Source organism: Mesoplodon mirus (assembly GCF_964341445.2).
Source record: "Mesoplodon mirus genome assembly, chromosome: 7".
In the NCBI taxonomy this organism is placed as follows: domain Eukaryota; kingdom Metazoa; phylum Chordata; class Mammalia; order Artiodactyla; family Ziphiidae; genus Mesoplodon; species Mesoplodon mirus.
In genome coordinates this window covers 346,866-367,008 of record NC_138983.1, presented here as the reverse complement: position 1 = coordinate 367,008, position 20,143 = coordinate 346,866, and the positions used below count along the sequence as shown (strand labels likewise).

At 51.2% G+C, this 20,143-nt stretch overlaps 1 long non-coding RNA gene across 1 annotated transcript; it reads left to right on the top strand.

Annotated features, from left to right (window-relative positions):
- The first annotated feature begins 1,025 nt into the window (after window positions 1-1,025).
- Window positions 1,026-4,732, top strand: LOC309807863. Its single transcript, XR_014294680.1, has 3 exons — window positions 1,026-1,102; window positions 3,557-3,641; window positions 4,401-4,732. It is a non-coding gene; the product is annotated as an uncharacterized lncRNA (long non-coding RNA).
- The last annotated feature ends 15,411 nt before the right edge of the window (window positions 4,733-20,143 follow it).

The following is a 20,143-nucleotide window of genomic DNA, read 5'->3' as shown; positions in this document are numbered from 1 at the left end:
CCTTCCTGGGCCACCGCCACCTCTGCCTGCCCTGTTGTCTCCTCCAGCCCTCCCTCTGCCCAGCTGCCAGGCTGACTCCTCTCTCTGTCCCTTCCTCCATCCATTAAAGTTTTCCGTTATTGTGTAACGAGCCACCCAGCATCAGGGTTGTAAAGCAACTGTTAAGCTCCTGGAGTCTGTGGTTCGGGACTTTCGACAGGGCCCCGCAGGACAGCTCTCCTCTGCCCCAGGATGTCTTGGGCCTCAGGTGGGAAGACGTGACCAGCTGGGGGCGGCGACTCCGGTGGCCGGGCTGGACTCATCTGGAGACTTCTGCACCCTCGTGTCAGGGCCTTGGCAGGGATGGTTGGGCTTGGCCAGGATGATTAACCAGAGCACCAGGGTACGGCCACTCCAGGGCAGTGGCCTCTGGGCTCCAGCAAACAGGGCAAAGCACCTGGAGAGTCACGGCATGCCAATTCTGCCACACGCTGTCATAGGCCACCCAGCCTTGAGAGGAGGGGCCGTGGACCCCACCTCATCTTGTCAAGATCATCCAGGAAGCTGCAGCCTTAACACTGCCACACTGTCCCTTTCTCCCTTTTATTTTTACCTCGGGGCATAGAATCAAGTTCGCCACTTTCCACCATTCTGTCGCTCTGTCATCTGTCCTGTGAGCAACACCTGCATCTCTTCAAACCTTCCTCCACCCCATTCTTGTTCTTTCCCCTTCTCCAATCCACTTTCCATGTCCGTGTTATCTGCACATTCATTAAGATATACATCACATCGTGTGTATTTTAAACATTATATCAATAGTTTTGTGCTGTAAATCTCACTGTTTCTCCAAACCTCATATATACAGATGTATATCTCCATGTTGCCGTGTGTGCACTGCTTTCCCTCTGCCCCCTGGTCCTCCACCATGTGCCCATTCAGCCAATAGATACCTGGGGTCCTTGTGAGCCAGAGACTTAAGGGGCACAATAACTAACAAGGCAGATACGGTCCCTCCTTTCATGGAGTTTCTATTTTCCTAGGCAAAGGCACATGTGAACAAGCAATAGTTTCCAATGGTGACAAGTGCTGTGAAGACAATAAAGCAAGATGATGGCCTAGAGAGGTGAGGGGGAGGGTTTCTTCTTCGTCTTTTTTTTTTTTTCAAATGTTGGGGTTTTTAATTTTAATTTTATTTAATTAATTAATTTATTTTGGCTGCGTTGGGTCTTCGTTGCTGCGCGGGCTTTCTCTAGTTGCAGCGAGTGGCGGACTACTCTTCATTGCAGTGCGCGGGCTTCTCGTTGCTGTGTCTTCTCTTGTTGCAGAGCACGGGCTCTAGGCGCGCAGGCTTCGGTAGTTGTGGCTCGCGGGCTCTAGAGCTCAGGCTCAGTAGTTGTGGCACATGTGCTTAGTTGCTCTGTGGCAATGTGGGATCTTCCCAGACCAGGGATCAAACCCATGTCCCCTGCATTGATTCTTAGCCACTGCACCACCAGGGAAGTCCAGGGGGAGGGTTTCTTCTGTTGGAGTGATCACTAGAGGTTCACTGTTTTGGGAAGTGACATCTGATCTGAAACATAAACGAAATCTTTAGAAAGCAAGCATCAGAAAGTGGGTGCCAGGGACTTCCCCGGCGGTGCAGTGGTTAAGGCTCTGCGCTTCCAATGCAGGGGATGTGGGTTCGATCCCTGGTCAGGGAACTAAGATCCCACATACCGCGCAGCGCGGCCAAAATAAGTAAATAAATAAATATTTAGATTGTCTTTAAAAATGCAAAAAAAAAAAAAAGAGAAAACATTAAAGAACATTAAAAAAAAAAAGGAAAGTGTGTGCCAGGAGGAAAGTGTTGGGGACATTCTGCCTGGAAGGGTCCAGAAGGTCTCTTTTGGCCTGGAGGCCAGCAGGTGGATGGAGGGCAGGGGGCAGAGAGTGAGTGAGAGGCAGGTTGCCTCTGCTGGACACGGCTGCTCCGTCAGTGACCACGTGTGGCCACGACAGCCTTTTCAGAGAGTAGCAGCCACCACCCACTGCTGTGTCTCCCACTTCACACAAGTTCCTCTTTTGCCCAACTCTGACCCAAGCCATACAGGGAAGGGGATCTTGGGAAACGTATTCCCAGCTTAACAACAGAATCCCTAGCAGAGAGGCTCCTTGACAACTCGGCACACACACACACTTCTACTATTTTTTTTTTTTTTTGGCTGCTTTGGGTCTTTGTTGCTGTGCAGGGGCTTTCTCTTGTTGCGGCAAGCAGGGGCTACTCTTCGTTGCGGTGCGCGGGCTTCTCATTGCGGTGGCTTCTCTTGTTGTGGAGCATGGGCTCTAGGCACGTGGGCTTCAGTAGTTGCCACATGTGGGCTCATTAGTTGTGGCACATGAGCTTAGTTGCTCTGCGGCATGTGGTATCTTCCCGGACCAGGGATCAAACCCACGTCCCCTGCATTGACAGGCGGATTCTTAACCACTGCGCTACCAGGGAAGTCCCACACACTTCTACTTTAAACCATTCTTAACTTCCAAATAAAAACAAAGGCAAAATCATGCTTCTGCTTAATATGATGCAAGTATCCTGGCTAAAAAGAGGTTAATCTCTCCAGAAGAAACTGATGGACGTTTCACATCACTTTATCCATCTTTGGGCGGTACTGACTCTGACTGAATATGTTCTCTTTAAGAATGTTGGACACTTGAACGCTCTCAGAGAGAGTGTGTGGGCATTACTAACAAACACTGGGATGTGAGGTCAACTATTGCTAACACACGTTAGACAGAAGGGGTGGGAGAGGAACAGGGAGGAAGGAGGGCGGGTGGAACTGGTACAGGTGTTACCTCGCGTGAAGGTAAGGATGAGGTTCTCGTTACCACGGCAGCCACGTGGCGGTAGCCGGCGCCTTCTTCCCCTGCCCACTCCACGTTCCCTGTGTCCTCAGCCAGCACCTCAGCTGCTCATGGTTCTTTGTCTGATGGAGTGACCCCAAGGGTCTATGCCTGTTTTGGGTGGTTCTAGTTTTCTGTTGGTGTTTACTCCAGGACCAAGGGGCACTCAGAGACACCCTAGAGTCTCCTGCCTTCCAGACATCGCCTGCTTACCCAGCTCTGTCATGAAAACTCAGCCCCCCTCTATGACCCTCATCCCCACCGGTGCAGTGAGCTTCTGTCGATTCCCTGGTGTGAAGAGCCCCCAGTGGCCAGGTGGCTGTCAGCTGCAGTCTGATATGCCCCCTGGTGGATGCGCTCTAGGGCTTGCCCGGGACTGAGGGGATTCTAGGATGTGGGACATTCAGTTTTAAACCTAGGAAAGTCCTGGCAAACCAGGATAGCTAGTCACCCTAATGCACCCCTCCCTTGGAATCTGAGACCACTGGACAAGCAGAGCCCAGAGTTGCAGGGATGGGAAGCAAACGTTTCACTGGTGGACCCTTTGGGATAGTAGAACACTGCCATTCCTATCTCATGAGAGCTGGTCCCGTGGATCTTGGCTGTGTGAGACACCGTAGGTTGCTGATTGAGAGCATTAACCCACCTCCATAGTCAAGTCTCCCAAAGGCCATTCCACCCTCTGTCCACGTTCTACCAGGCTGGCTGCTTCGGGGAGACGGGAACATGCAGGACCGGTGGACTCCATGAGCATGAACCCACGGATGCAGTTCACTTGCTGTGAGGTGAGTGGCTGGTCAGGAGTCATGCCGCGTGGAGGGTGGCGTGGGTGGATGCAGCTTTCTGTGAGCCCACGGGGAGTGGTTCTGGCAGAAGCACTGCAGGCAGGGAAGGTACATCCATACCCCGAGGAAGTGTCTATTCTCCGACGAACGAGGTGCTGTCCCCAAGCCACTGCCTCTGGGAGGGAAGGGGGGCTAGTGCTGGTCTCTGCTTGTGGCAGTTGGGCTCACGGCAGTGACAGCAGCCGGATAAGCCCTGGTGGGTGGATGTCCAAGTTGTGACGCCGTGTGGAGCCTCCCTCCCCCCGCCTCGGCCACTTGGCTCATAAACCGGCTGGCCAAGGGTGAGAGGTGCCGGGGAAAGAGGCTGACGTGCCCTCAGAATGGGCCACCTTGCCCTCCTGATGGTAAGGCCCTCCTCGGCTGAGGCAGCCCTCGTGCGACACAAATTCTTTATACTTTGTTCAAACCCAGAGAAGTCCGTCTGCATACCTTTCCCCAGATGTCCTTGTCACCAGTTTTCCAATCACGTCCCTTCCTAGTGTCCGAGCATCCAGCCAGCTGGAGAGCTAGTCACTGCCCGTCCCCAGGGTAGGTCTCCGCCTCTTACCTCGTCCTGCAAGGCGGCCTGAAGAGCCAGGGCACTGCTTGTCCCTCTCTGAGGGCTCACCCTCATCTCTGTCCTTCAACCCCCTGACCGTCCGCGTCTGGGCAAGGCCCGCAGCCCCGTCTGTAACCAGGCCTGAGTTCCTTCCTTCTCAGGCACCTGGTCATCGGGAAGCCCCACGAAGCCTTGCTGCAGGTTGAGAGGGTTGAGGCGATGCGACGGCTACCTGGTCATGCTTGTTCATGACTCTCACGTGACTTCCTTGGGCCTTCGGGACCTGCTTGAGAGCAATCACATACACGCCACTTCCACTGACAGGGCACCGCTGTGCGCCCGGCCGTTCGGCTCGGGGGTCACACACCCGCCCATGATGGCAGCTCAGGTGGTATAATAGCCGCGGCTCATGGCCGAGTGCTCGGTACCCAGGCGGTTATCTTCAGAATGTGGCAGAGCTTTGTGACACCGGGGGGCCACACTCAGGCACCGCGGGCTCTGCTGGGTGGTGCAGCCCCTATGGCAGGGTGACCTGCTGCCGGGCTTCCTCTTCTCTGAGCCTCTCAGCTCCAGGGTCGGAGTGGTACAGCCACACGGGGTGAAAGTCGCCTCCCAGGAGCAAGACACGTCAGGCATCATGCCTCTTTCTTCCTGGTTGAAGGGATTGGATGCAGCCACTTGCCTGTGACTTGGAAAGGGATGTCTAGATGTGTACTGGCCTGCTGGACCTCTAGGCATTTCACTTTTTTTTTTTTTTTTTTTTTTTGCGGTACGCAGGCCTCTCACTGTTGTGGCCTCTCCCGTTGCGGAGCACAGGCTCCGGACGCGCAGGCTCAGCGGCCATGGCTCACGGGCCCAGCTGCTCCGCGGCATGTGGGATCTTCCCGGACCGGGGCACGAACCCGAGTCCCCTGCATCGGCAGGCGGACTCAGCCACTGCGCCACCAGGGAATCCCAACCCCTAGGCATTTCAGAGGTGGCCTGGACTTTTTGTGGCGTTTACCTTCCACTCTGGTGTACGTTTGTCCTACTGAGGTTAGTTGCTACGTTCTGCTCATCGAGTTCGAACAACATGGCATCACCATGGAAGGACCAGTGTGGCAGCTGTGGGAGGGACGAGTGGGCCAGGCCCCCAGGGACTTGGTGTGACATGGGGCTGCTCTGTCTCGAGGGAGGGCTGTGGATGGGTGTTGCTGCCTCTTGAAAGCCGGCTCTTCCGACGGTCTCTACTAGCCTGGATGGAAAGACCCATCGCTCAACAGCTGGGCTCCCGGCTAGGAACCAGTGGGGCTTTGCTTCAGCAACGAAAGCACGTCAGGAGCAGCGGCTGCGGTTGGAGTTGCCACCTGACTAGCTTTGCGGTCATTGTCGTTCTGCAGGACCCCATCTCCTGCACAGGCCCAGTAGGAGAGGGCTGTGCTGGGAGTCCCAGTCCTGGGCCCTAGGTCCTTGCCGTGGCGCCGACCTCTGCACTCCCGTCGGGGAGGCCTCACTGCTTTGCTTCACTATCTTGCTCGGACCAGGAGGTCCTGGCGGCTTCCCCTCGGCCTTCCCCACGTAATAGCCCTCCCTCCGCGGGACGGGAAACCAGCATGGTTTCTGCCAGCTGCTGAGTGTACCCACTCTGATGACTGCATTCTGGGACGGGGGGTGACCACACATGGGTCCAGGGACCCACTGGACCCACCGTTAGATGGACATGACCCAAACATTGTGGATCACCTGAGCGCCATAAGCCGCTGCTCTGACTGGTGGTCACAGGGGTGCTTTGGGTACCCTGAGAAGCCTGAGGTTTTGCTTCCCCATCCTCAGACACCTGGTAAGTGTCCCTGAGGGGCCTCAGGGGAAGGCAGGGAGGAAGATTCACAGTACCTTTTTGGTGGCATGACAAGGTCCTTCCTCAAGGGCACGGCTGTCACCCTCATCCAAGGAGGCTTTGGGTCTGTGAACCAGCTCAGCCTGGGAAATTGGTCGGGGGTCTGTGGCTTTCTGTCACAGTGATTTAAGTCAGGCTTCTTGTCATGGACTGAACGTTTGTGTCCCCCCTCCCCAAATTCACATGCTGAAACCCTAACCCCTAATGTGATGGCGTTTGGAGATGGGCTTTGGGGAGGTAATTAGGGTTAGATGAGGCCCTGAGGGTGGGGCCCTGGTCTGATGGGGTTAACGCCCTTACAGGGAGACACCAGAGACCTCGCGCTCTCTCCACGCACACCCCAAGGAAAGCCCGTGTGCACACGGAGGTGGCAGCCGCCTGCAGCCAGGAAGAGGGTCTCACCAGAAGCCGGCCACACTGGCTCCCTGATCTCGGACTTCCAGCCTCCAGGGCTGCGAGGAAACAAATGTTTGTTTACAAACAAATTGGACTTACGAACGCGCTCTCGGAACGGGACTCTTTCGTATGGAGCAGACTTACTGTATGGGTCTGAAGGATGAAGACAATAGAGGTAAAAGGCCCTTTTCATCACACCATGTCCAGGGTACATACTATCAACGTAATTTATGACTGTTGACGCTGGCTGTGATCTCCTGGCCAAGGTGTGCTTGTCAGGCTTCTCTGCTGTAAAATTACTCTCCCTCCCCCTTCCATCCTGTGCTTTTGGGGAGGAGGTCCCCATGCACAGCCTGCACTTAAGGGTGGGGGGAGTCCAGCTCTCCCCGCTGTGGGGTGGAGTGTTCACAGAATTTATTTGGAATTCTCAGCATGGGAGATTTGCCTCTTCTCCTCCATTTATTAATTTGTTCAATCATTTATGTCAGTGTGATCACATGGATACGTATTTTATGCTTTGGGTTATGGCACAATATTACTTTGTTGATTTTGTTTCTCAAATTGTTCCAGCTTTGGCTGCTGGGCACTCTTGTTAGTTGGCTCCTGTGTCCCTTTGACTCACCCCATCTTTGTGTTTTTTGTTGTGTTTTTTTGAGCACCTCCTTACCTTCCGGCTACAAGATGCTCCAGGCTCATCCTGTATATTTCTAGTTCCAGTCCTAGGGTCAGACATTTCTTCAAGGAATTCTGGTTCCTTCCTTTTGTTAGAGAATGGTCTTAGAAACCCAGATCTGGGAGATAGGTGTGTTCATTGCTGCTGGGGTCTTGTTTCTTTGTGCCCTCTCAGCAGACAAAGCAAAGAAATATACGTGTGTGCCAACCTTGCATACACACACGGTACAAATATTCCTGTGTGTAACCACCTGTCTCTACATTAAACGAACGTGAGTTCTCACTGATGTCTCCAACCAGCATCTGTTATCCACGGATCACTCTCCCCTTGGTCGCCTGTAACCTCCCACTCCTCCGGGGTGAGACTCCCGGCCCCCACCATCCGTGTACTTTCCTGTTCAATCCCAGCGCACGTGTACAGCAGGGACACGGTTGTTGACCCATGCCCCATGGGAAACAACTTCACCACTAGAGCCCAGAGCTGTGTGCACATCCTTTGGCTTCAGGCCTACAGACCCCACTCATTTCCAGAGTGACTGAGGTCAGCACCTTTCATCCGGCCCCTCCGTAAGGGGGCTTCACACACTGTAAGGCAGGTACATTCTCCTGTCACAGTCTGCCTTCCTTCCTGGGGTTATTTGTTTTCTTATCACTGAGTTTTAAGAGTTCCTTGTTTATTTTGGACACAATCCTATATTGAATATATATTTTGGAAATATTTTCTCCTAATCTATGGCTTGTCTTTTCATTGTCTTTACAATATATTTAGCAGAGCAGAACTTTAAAATTTTAATAAAGTCCAACTAATCAATTTTTTTCTTTCAGGGGCTGTGCTTATGTTGTTGTAGCTAAAAAATCATCACCAAATCCAAGCTCACCTAGATTTTCTCTTATGTTATCTTCTAGAAGATTTATAGTTTTGGTCTATGATAAATTTTTAGTTAATTCTTGTGAAAAGTATAAGATCTGTGTCTACAGTCATTTTTTTGCTTATAGATGTCCACTTGTTCCAGGAAGTTTGTTGAGAAGACAAACTTCTGGATCTATCTCTGGACTCTCTATTCTGTTCCGTTGATCTATTTATCTTGTCTTTTGCCAAAACCAGGCTGTCTTCATTACTGTAGCTTTATAATAAGTCATATAGTATCAGTCCTCCAACTTTGTCATTCCTTTCAGTATGATGTTGGCTATTCTGGATTTTTGCCTTTTCATATAATCTTTAGAATCAGTTTGTCAATATCAACAAAATAACTTGCTGGGATTGTGACTGGGATTGCATTGAATCTATAGGTCAAGTTGGGAAGAAATGACATCTTAACAATATTGAGTTCCTATCAGTGAACATGGAATATCTCTCCCCTTATTTAGATCTTTGATTTCATTCATCAAAGTTTTATAGTTTTCCTTATGTGGATCCTGTACATATTTTTTTTTTAGATTTATACCTAAGTATTTAATTTTCTAGGGTGCTAATATAAATGGTACTGTGCTGTGAATGTCAAATTTCCATTGTTCAATGTAAAATAGCTAGCTAGTGGGAAGCAGCCGTATAGCACAGGGAGATGAGCTCGGTCCTTTGTGACCACCTAGAGGGGTGGGTAGGGAAGGTGGGAGGGAGGGAGACGCAAGAGGGAAGATATATGGGGATATATGTATATGTATAACTGATTCACTTTGTTATAAAGCAGAAACTGACACACCATTGTAAAGCAATTATACTCCAGTAAAAAGGTTTAAAAAAATTTCCACTGTTCATTGCTGGTATATAGGAAAGCAATGTACTTTTGTACATTAATAACCCTGTAATAATCGCTTATGCATTCCAGGTGTTTTTTTATTTTTTGTTTTATTAACTCTTTGGTTTTCCTACATAGACACTCTTGTCATCTGTGAACAAAGATAGTTTTATTTCTTCTTTCCCTATCTGTGTATATTTTATTTCTTGTCTTATTTCATTATCCTGGATTTCTAGTATGATGTTGAATGGGAGTAATGAGAGAGGACATCCTTGCCTTGTGCCTGATCTTAAGGGGAAAACATCTGGTTTCTCACAATTAAGTATCATGTTAGTGGTGCATTTTTTGGTAAATGATCTTGATCAAGTTGAGGAAATTCCCCTCCATTCCCATTTTGTTGAGAATTTTTTTAAATTAATTAATTTATTTGACAATTTTATTATTTATTTATGGCTGCGTTGGGTCTTCATTGCTGCGCGTGGGCTTTCTCTGGTTGTGGTGAGCAGGGGCTTCTCTTGTTGTGGAGCACGGGCTCTAGGAACATGGGCTTCAGAAGTTGTGGCACATGGGCTCAGGAGTTGTGGCACGCGGGCTCTAGAGCGTAGGCTCAGTAGTTGTGGCACATGGGCTTCTCAGTTGCTCCGCTGCATGTGGGACCTTCCTGGACCAGGGCTTGAACCCGTGTCCCCTACATTGGCAGGCAGATTCTTAACCACTGCACCACCAGGGAAGTCCCGAGAATTTTAATTATGAATTGGTGTTGGGTTTTGTCAAACGCTTTTCCGCATCAGTTGATAAGATCATATTATTTTTCTTTCTTAGCCTGTAGATGTGATAGGTTACATTAATTGATTTAAAAATATTGAATCAGCTTTGCACACCTGGAATAAATCCCACTTGGTAGTAGTATGTAATTGTTTTGTGGTGTATAATTAATTGTTGGATTTAATTTGCTACTATTTTGTTGAGAATTTTTGCAGTTGTATTCATGAGAGATATTGATCTGTAGTTTTCCTTTCTTCTTATGTCTTTATCTGCTTTTGGTTTTATTAGGTTAATGCTGGCCTCAGAATGAGTAAGGAAGCATTCTCTCTGTTTCTATTTCCTGGAAAAGATTATAGAGAATTGGTATCATTTCATCCTTAAATGTTTGGTACAATTCACTAGTGGAACCATCTGGGCCTGGGGCTTCTTGTTTGGAAGATTATTAATTATTGATTCAATTTCTTTAATAGATACAGACCTATTTAGTTTATTTCTCCTCGTGTGAGTTTTGGTAGTCTGTGTCTTTCAAGGAATTTGTCCATTTCATCTACATTATCAAATTTGTGGGCATAAAGTTGTTCATAGAATTCCTTTATTAACCCCTTAATGTCTGCCCCTCTTTCACTCTTTCATTTCTCATTGTAGTAATCTCTGTTTTCTCTTTTTATTTCTGGTTAACCTTCCTAGAAGTTTATCGATCTTATTTACTTTTTTTCCCTCAAATAACCAGCTTTTGGTTCATTGTTTTGTTTTTTTAAATTGATTTCCTATATTCAATTTCCTTGATTTCTGTTCTAGTTTATATCATTTCTTTTATATTGCTTTCTTTTGGCTTATATTACCTTTCTTTCTCTTGTTTCCTAAATAAGAAGTTTACATTATTGATTTTAGGTCTTTTTTTTCTAATATACGCATTTATACTATAGATTTCCTTCTAAGTGCTGCTTTCACTACATCCCACAAATTTTGGTAAGCTGTGTTTTCATTTTAATTTAGTTCAAATTCTTTTTTAAAAATTCCTGTTGGAACTTATTTTTTGATTCATGCCCAAGTGGTCTTGGGTTAAGCTACATGCAGCAATTGAGGCTGCAAATGCTCAGTGACACTGCTCCCATGTTTAAGTAAACCCATGTGCTGGAGATCCAAACCAGATTCAAGCTGGGCCACCTGTTCGGATGTGGGGATGGTGGGCCTCAGATGCCTCTGCATGGGGGAGTGGGGCTACCTTCCAGCCATCATCACCTCTGATTATTGCCACTTAACCCCCATCCCCAACCACGTGCTCTCGTTGGACTCCCAGGTTGTCCTGGGTGGGGGAAAGACTCCTGTCTTCGTGCCCAGAGACAATGGTCAGAACCCCGTCTACCAGGCTGGTGAGACGGCCCAGCCTAAGTCAGCACCTGGGTGGGTCACGATGGCAACAGACAGCCAGCTTGAGCCTGCCTTGGCTGAGCGGGGAGGAGCACCTCCTGCCGTGTTTGGGTAGATACCACTGTCAGGCCCTCAGAAAAGAAGCTAAGGGTCATTGGAGATGCGCCCTGCACCCCACCTGGGACTCGTGAGGGTCTGAGTCAGCATCCCAGGAGCATGGCAGTGGTCAGGTCTGTGGGTCACCTCACCCTGCAAGTGGACTATCGAGCAAGTGTGGGACACACTGAGCAGGAGTGGCCCAGCCCCTGTCAGCCCCTCTGACCTGTGACAATTTGAGTTTGGCTGAGGGTAGGATTGTCTCGAGGGAAGCTATTGGCAGGGGGCCCCCAGGCACCCTGTGTGTCCTTGCTGAACGGCTGGATTGCAGGGCTGACTGTCTGAGGCCGAGTGCTTTCTGTCGCCATGACGACTGCCAGGGGGACCACCATCGACTGCCCACTCCTGTGGGGAGGGACTTCTGTGTCTGCTGCTTGCCCCAGGGCCCCAAGTCCCTCAACTGTGATACGACCCACTCTGCTTGCAGCCCATCACATCACCCTGGAACACAGGGCAGGGACCTGGTGCTGCCGTGTGAGGCCTGTGTGCTGTGATCCCGGGTCCCCCCCGGCTCCTGTCAGCACCTGTGGAGTGGTGAGAGGTTTGTTCTTGGCATCCTCTATGAGCCTGCAGTTCTACCACCTCCCCTGCCAGGGCTGCTTAGCCCCAGCATGGGAGGCCAGACCACTCACCCAACACTGGACCAGCACAATGCAGGCCTCGCCACTGCCCGTGGCTGTCCTCCTGAGTCACCCCCCGACACACATCCAGATCTGGCCTCTGACCACTTCTCTGGATTCACGTCACTGGACTACAGCCCTTCTGTGTCCCAGGGCCCTTGCACGGCTGTCTCCTCTGGCCAGAATGTTCCCCGAGGCTTGTCCCTTAGGGAATTTCCTCCTTGGCTCTCACTGACCTCGCCCTCACTCCCTCGCGTCTCATCACAGTTTGTACATCACACTGCTTCATGAGCTTCTTAGCCCTTACCAAATCCTGCAATTATCCTGTTTACTATTTTTTTTTAATTTAAAAAATTGAGGTAGAGGTAATTCCTTGGCGGTGCAGTGGTTAGGACTCCGCTTTCACTGCGGAGCGCTGGGGTTCAAGCCCCAGTCCGGAAACTAATATCCCGCAAGCGCAAGCGGCGCGGTGGGTGGGAGTAGTGGGGGAAATTGAGATACAGTTGATGTATATCCTGCTTTAAGCTTCATGACGGTAGGGCCTGGTCTTTCCTCCCGGTGGGTCCCCAGCGCATTGGCGGGGGAGGGCGTCCATCCTCCCTGGCCGGCTCCCTGGGGGAAATAAGCAGTCCCCTCCCGCAGACCCTGGCCCTGACCCACGGCAGCAGGGCTCGGCCAGCCACCGTTCCGCCGGCCGTGTCTGCCGGTAGGAATCCATCTGCGCTGGGCCAGCAGCCGCGGGCTGAAACAAGACCCCGCACCCAGGTCCCGCGAGTCCCCTCTGCCTCCTCTCCCGGCGGCCGCCCACACCCCCACCTTTCGCTGTCCCTGGAGCCGCGTTCTGTCCCCGCGGCCACCAGGTGGCGCCGCAGGCCCACGCACGGCCGGAGGGCTCGGCGCAGGGCCGCCGGGCGCCTCTCTCCGGGAGCCGGTGGGGCCGGGGTAGGAGGTGAGGGTCTGCGCCTGGCGAGCGGCCAAGGGGGCCAGAGTCGTCCGGGCGGCTCGGGCGGTGTCTTCGGAGGGGGCGACACGTTTCCTGGTGCGCCCCGGGGGCCGCCGGCGGGGCTGTAGTTGTCGAGCGGGTCCCTGGGGGAACCCCGTGACCCCCCCCGACCGCTCCAGGCCCCGGTAAGGGGCGGAGAATCCAAGAGAGCGGGGTTGGCGGGGGAGGGGGAGGGGGCTGGCCGCGGGGGCGGGGACTGCGGCGGAGGCGAGCGGGGCGGGGGGAAGGGGTGGAGACGGAGACCGGGGGTGGGGGCGCGGGGCGCAGGGACTGGGGCGGGGAACCTGGGGCGTGCGGGGCGTTGGCCTGGTTGCAGCCTCCGAGCCTCCCATTTCCCCGAAGTGACGGGGCGCGCGGGGGCGGGGGAGCGCGGGAAGGCAGGGGCTGCGGCCGAAAACGGGAGGGGCGCGGGCACTGGGGACAGATGGGCCCTGCGGTCGGCAGAGCTTTGTGTCCGAGAAATGGTGAAAGTAGAGAGACACGTGGGTGGGTTTGTGGGAGCGCTCCGCTCTGCGCGGAGACCCTGCTGAGGAAAGGGGCGGCGGGGAGAGGGGGCATCGCCTCTGCTGAAGCTTGTGACGCTGCTGGGACAGAGCCCAGATTAGAAAAGCGGCCACGGCTGGGGCCCTGACATTTCCTCTCAGGTCTGAGCCTTGGGGATGAGACCGCCCCAACCTCCCCGGTGGGACGGCAGCCCCTCCAGCTTGCCCGGAACCTTAGATCCCGAGCCTGCAGGCCAGCCGCAAATCTGCCTGCGGAGTGAGGATTCAGGGGACCCTGACTCCCTAGAGCAGGGGCCAGCTGGTGAGGAGAGCGGGGAGACGGGGCGGGGGTGGAGGGATGTCGTCCTTGGGGCAAAGGTGGTGCCGGTGTGGTGTAGACCTGTCTGGTTCCCTCTGCTCAGGCCTCCTCTCCGGTCTCCAGACCCCCTGTCGGGGACACCTGGAAATTGTTATGAGAAGGGAAGTGTCCTTTCTCTCTGACCCAGGCGTCCATGTCCTCTAAAACTGTGGTGGGTTCACTTGTCAGCTTGCAAGGTGGGTGAAATCTCAGACCCTTCAATTCTTCACAGAAGAACCCTCCAACCCAGGGTTTTACTGCAATCCCCACCTCCCCCCAAGCCACCCCTCCCCCCCCCAGGCCCCGGCCTTTGTTCTCTTAACCAATTAGACCTGACGCTAAGCCCACCACCAGGCTGCCCCTGCTCAGAAGCCTCATCCATCAGGGCGGGGGCCAGGCCTCCCTGCAAACAGCAGCCCTGTGGGTACCCTCCTGGGGCTGCTGGTGGCCGGGGGTTTTGCCTCCTTAATACCCTGACATGGACGCGAACGGTCTGTACATCAGATTAACTCCACGTTGTGTTCTGGCCCCAGTTCCCATTGCACCCTACTTTCCACCCCAGATTACCCTTAACCCCGTTCAGTGCAGCAGAAATTACACTTTCAGGTCAACGGCAGCATAGAGGCTCTGACGCTGTGACAGCCCAAATTTGAGTATAAATCTTTTCCCAATATCCAGTATTCCAGGAGAAATTACGGTACAAGAATTAACCCTTTCCCGAAGTAATATAAGCCTCAGAGAAATTGAACTAAAATTCTTAAGTTCAAGTCCAAACAAGCTCAAGTTCTAGGAAGGAAAACAATCTCAAACAAATCAGTTGGGCTTCCCTGGTGGCGCAGAGGTTGAGAGTGCGCCTGCTGATGCACGGGACACGGGTTCGTGCCCCGGTCCGGGAAGATCCCACGTGCCGCGGAGCGGCTGGGCCCGTGAGCCATGGCCGCTGAGCCTGCGCGTCCGGAGCCTGTGCTCCGCAACGGGAGAGGCCACAACAGTGAGAGGCCCATACCGCAAAAAAACCCCATAAAACAAATCAGTTCTGTGTTGCAGTTTCTGATAAACAGCTCACCGCCTCCTCTGGGCGAGGCTGTGGCCCCGGGGCTGGAGGCTGGCAGTCAGGAAGGCGGGATGGATTCCAGACACAGGAGCCAGCCTGAGTTTGCAGTTTCCTGGCAGCAGGAGCTCACAGTCTAGGCTTTTCTTTGACAGTCAAAAAAGGCTGCTTTGTTGTGTCTAGAGGGAGACTTTCCCTTCTTCCCTTCTAGGGTCTTTGGCTTGTGTAATAATTAAATTGACATAAAACAAGTTAGCAGCAGAAAAACAAATTTTGTGCATACAGGAGCCCCATAAAAACATGAGACCCAAAGGGCAGCCAGAAAATTGTGGCTTTGGTAACTTCCTGAGCCAAGGAGAGGGGTGGGGTCTGGGGGTACAGAGGAAGGCAGGCAGCAGGATGCTGGTGCAGAAAGGCTGCTCTGCAGTATATCTCTTAGCTCGCTTTCTGGTCTCCAGTGTAAATTAGGCAGTTGAGAGGGAGGTAAAGCACTTTTCCTGAATCTGCTGGACTTTGATTGCCTTTAAAGCTCTTCAGGAGACCACCCAAGGCCAGATTAAAGGAGTGCAGGCCCTGCACACGCCCTGATCCTTATCAGCAACCCTGCCCTTGAACCATTGCTATAAAACTCACCAAATCCTCCCCGGCTGGAAAACAGTTTTGAGGGCAAGAGCCCACTGTGTCCCTCTTTGCCTGGCAAAGCAATAAAGCTATTCTCTTCTACTTCACCCAAAACTCGGTCTCTGGGATTCAATTCGGCACTGGTGCCCAGAGGCCGAGTTTTCAGCATCGATACTTCAGGGCGGCAAAACCCGCTCCCCTTCAGCTTAAAGAACAAAATCCTTCTGGGGGTCTTCCGTGGCTCTGCCTGTCCGAGGCCTGGAGTTGGCAGGGTGAGGGGCCAGGGTGTCCCCTGAGCACCTTCTGTCCCACCTTCCTCTCCCTGCCTGGGGTTTTGTCAGCCACCTAGGGTTAAATCAACACACCCAGAGTCTCTCTCCTTTAAAAAGGCCCAAGAGTTACTAGGTTGAATATGATTTTCACATCACCAGATCTACAACCACACAATTTAGAACACGGTTCTCTCCACTTCGCAGAAATTTTCCAGGAAAAATCCAGGACTCTCCAGCAGCAGAGACTGGGGGTGTTTAAGGGAGAAAGGAGAGACCGTGGAGGAGACCGTCTGGTCAGTGGTCACTTCAGGTGGCAAAACAGCACAGGCTGTTGCTTCCTGCCCCTCCTGCACTGTGAGAGGCTGGGTGCCAGGAATCATGCCCCTGCCTGGACCCCAGGCTTTGGTGAGGAGGAGGCCCAGCCGGGCAGAAGGGCTGGAGGACTGTCACTCCCACACCCTCCCGTCCCCAGGATCCCCAGGAAATGGGAGCAGCTCCCCCATAGCAGGAAGTGGAGACTTGAAAGAAAAACAGCCAGTTGACCGACATAGCCATCTGACTGAGTCATCACACCAGATGGACCCAGAACACTGAAAAGTGTGGTTAACATAATTCCCCATAATCAGATCTGGGCGGTGCTGGGGCAGTAGAGACAGACCTCAGGAATGGAATAGGACTAAGCCCAGCACAGAGGGAAGGTAGTGCATGGGGTACGGATGAACTGAACTCTGAAACCACACAAACACCGGAAGAAAACAGGGGTGAATCCCTCTTTGATCTCAGGGTAAAGGAAGTCCTTCCAACTGGTAAAGAGAAAAGCACAGGCCCAAAACGGGGTCATTTGTGCTAAAGTCCATGATACCAAGCCTAGCCTTCTACCCGACTTAACTGCATTTCAGCCTTCCCCAGAAATGTGATCTTAATCAACCAGCCTGGAATTTCCTGGTCGGGCACCGACCGAGGAGGTGATCTGCCTCGGGGGTGCTCTCCATCCCCCGAGGATGAAGGAGCAGCTTGCCGTCCCGCCTCCCCCACTCCCCAGGAGGAGCTGTCCTGGCCCTGCCCTCCTTCCTATAAAGCCTTCCATTTTGTACTGCTCCTCTGAGCGTCCTGGTACTTGCTGGATGAGACGCTGCCAATTCATGAATCACCAAAGAAAGCCAGTTAGAGGTTCAGATATGCTCAGTCGAACTTTGTTTTTTACATAACCAGACAAGAACAAAAGGTGAATAAATGTGACTACATAAACAGTTTTTAAAGTTGTGTGACAAAAATGCCATATACAAAGTGCAAACACCTGACAAGTTGGGAGAAAATATTCGGAACATACACCCAGAAAAGGGGCTAATAACCCTAATATGTCAAGAAGTCTTAAAAAGCTGAATAGGGAAAATGGAGAAAATACGTGAGCAGAAAATTTATATTAAAAAAAACCCCTAAACATATGAAAGAACATTGAAATCACTCATCATTAGAGAAATGCAATTAATATAAGACTGAGGTCCCACTTCTCACCTATCAAAGTGGCAAGAAATTTAAAATTATGACCCAATCTTTTGTTGAAGCTGCAGGGAAATCAGCACACTCATATATCACTGGGGGGTGACCACAAATGGTAAATCCTGAAGAGAAATTGGGTGAGACCTGACAAAAATATATATGCACTTAGCCTTGACCAAGCAACCCTTGTTTTCAGGAATCTACCCTGAAGATGCACTTCAAACAATGGGAAGTAGATATGCAAAGGGGATTCATTGCAGCAATGTTTATAAAATGTGAAATACATATGCACAAGGGGATTCACTGCAACACTGTTTAATCACAAAACATTAGGAGCAACTTACATGTCCATACTTAAGAGAGTGGTAGGATAAACAGGTATGTCCAGACTGGCGTGCAGGCCCTGAAAGAGGAGAAGGAGGGTCACTCTAAATGGAGGGGGTGTGATTTCCAGGCCATACCATGAAGCAAAAACGTACGGAAGATCACCTATAGGGCTTCCTTTCTTTTAAGAAGGAAGATGATATGCGTCTGCTCATTTGTGGAAAAAGACACAGGAAGCGTAAACCAGAAACTGAAGAGACTGGTTACCTACTAGGTGGGTGAGGGAGGGACAGACAGGGTGGCGTGGACCCCACTGAGTACATCTTTTTATGGAAATTCAACTGCTGGAACCAAAGTACGGCTTCACATACCCCAAAAGTAAACAGGCAGTTTGGACGAATAAGGACTGGGGAGCATCCAAAATGGGATCCGAGCCTCAGAAGTGAGTCTAGTGCAGATGAAGGACCTCCACCAAGGAGGGCAGGGCAGGAAAAACTAGCCAAGTCGAGTGGTAACAGGAACTTGACAGGAAGCCAAAAGGCTAACGACAAAAAGGGCTGCCGGTAAATACGTGGTAACAGGACTTCCCTCAGGGCTGTGGTCTAGGACTTCTGGAACTATTTTATCTGTACGTGAGAACTGAACAAACACGTAAATCTTTGTAGGTGAGAAGTGACCTTCTTGCTGTTGGAGAAAGAAGTTAGGAGAAGGGAAGTGAGAAGGCTTGCTGTGAGCCCTGCAGGGTGGGGTGGGTGTCCTGCGGTCTGTGTAAACTAGTGGTCTGTAACCTACACACAGAAAGACACAGAGAAAAGGACGTGTGTGTGGTTAGTACACATACATGTACTTCCCATCTCTTCTGAGAGGGCCCAGAGGCTATGACACCCAGAGGCAGGGAGCAAACAGGCCCCCAGATCTTGGTTCCTAAGCAGTCATTCTCTGACAAAGGAACTCGGTTCCCTGGAGAAATGGCCGATTCCCAGGCTGGGGCAGGGAACCCCCAAGGTGGGCCCAGAGCGTCTTGTGGTGCCAGAACATAAGGAAGTGCTCAAAAACACAAACAAAAGCAGATAAGGGCTGTTGATAGACAGTAGGAGCCCGTAGTAGTGAAAGCTGGGACAACATCAGCAATAGCACAATGAGAGTTACTGGATTGTAGGCCAAGAATGAAACAAGTGTCCCTATGTCCTTGCTGATCAAAACAAGCAATTGATTAAATAATAAATGGAGGATAAGGGGAAGTTCTTCTTTACAGTAGGGTTCTAATTAACAAATGGCGAAGGAGAGAGAGAAACAGAAAATCACCGTTACGCGATATCATAGTAATAACTGTCGTAGGCAAGATCTGCTGACGGATTCTAAATCTGTGGGTGAAAGTTGGAGAAGGAGGGGCTTCCCTGGTGGCGCAGTGGTTGAGAGTCCGCCTGCTGACGCAGGGGACGTGGGTTCGTGCCCTGGTCTGGGAGGATCCCACATGTTGCGGAGCGGCTGGGCCCATGAGCCGTGGCCGCTGAGCCTGCGCGTCCAGAGCCTGTGCTCCGCAACGGGAGAGGCCACGACAGTGAGAGGCCCACGTACCGCAAAAAAAAAAAAAAAAAAAAGTTGGAGAAGGAGCATGCTTTGCACAGTCTTGAAGTATCTCCCCAATATACTAATTAACTACAAAGAAAACAGTGATTTTACATGGACACACCTAGTAGATACCACTTTAGCCAGTGGCCAAGGTCAGCACCACTGAGGCCAAAAACTCGGCCTCTGTGCACTGGTGTGGAATCAAATCTCGGAGACAGAGTTTTGGGTGAAGTAGAAAAGAATAGCTTTATTGCTTTGCCAGGTAAAGAGGGACATAGCAGGCTCATGCCCTCAAAACTGTGTGTCCCAACTCAGGTGTATTTGGTGAGGAGTTTTATAGAAATGGTTCAAGGGCAGGGTTGCTGATAAGGACCAGGGTGTGTGCAGGGCCTGCACTCCTTTAATCTGGCCTCAGGTGGTCTCCTGATGAGCTTCTCTGGTTCTCAAGGTTATCAAACTGTGACCTTCTCTGGAATGAAGAATGCTTCATCAGGTAGTTAACATCTTCCATTTCTTGGGGGTTTTAGTTCCGTAAAGATCTCAATGATATTGTTCTGTGTATCCCTTGGTGCAAATCCAGGACCCCGCCCCAAGGCTGCACTATTGTTTCTTGGCTGCTCCTCCCCTGTCTCTGCATCCCCTCCCTTCCCTGATTAGCAACTGTTTGAATCTGCCCTTTAGAACTCAGGGAAGGTAAAGAAATGGGGGACACAGAAAGGCTTTTGTGCCCAGGAACCCCACAGGATCCTGCTCGGTTTAACCACTGCTAGTAAGTATGATAGGATATGTTTTATAACTATGTCAAAGAGCTCCGTGTTATGATATACTGAGAAGGTCCCAACATCATTTCTGTAGTATTTCTGCCCAAAATTCATAACCTCTGTTAAAAAGGAGTCAACAAACCTAAAATGGAGGCACCTACATTAGACTACATGGCAGCAAACCAAGACTTAACATCTAACCTAATTGCCGTTTCAACCTTCCTCAGAAATGTGACATTTAACCAGCCAACCTGGAATTCCTGGCCAGCACTAGGAGGAAATTTGCTGATAGACCCTCTTCCGTTCTCCTAAGAGGGCAACCTTGCCTAAAAAATGCATTCTTTGCTAATAATTTCCTTTTTCTTCTT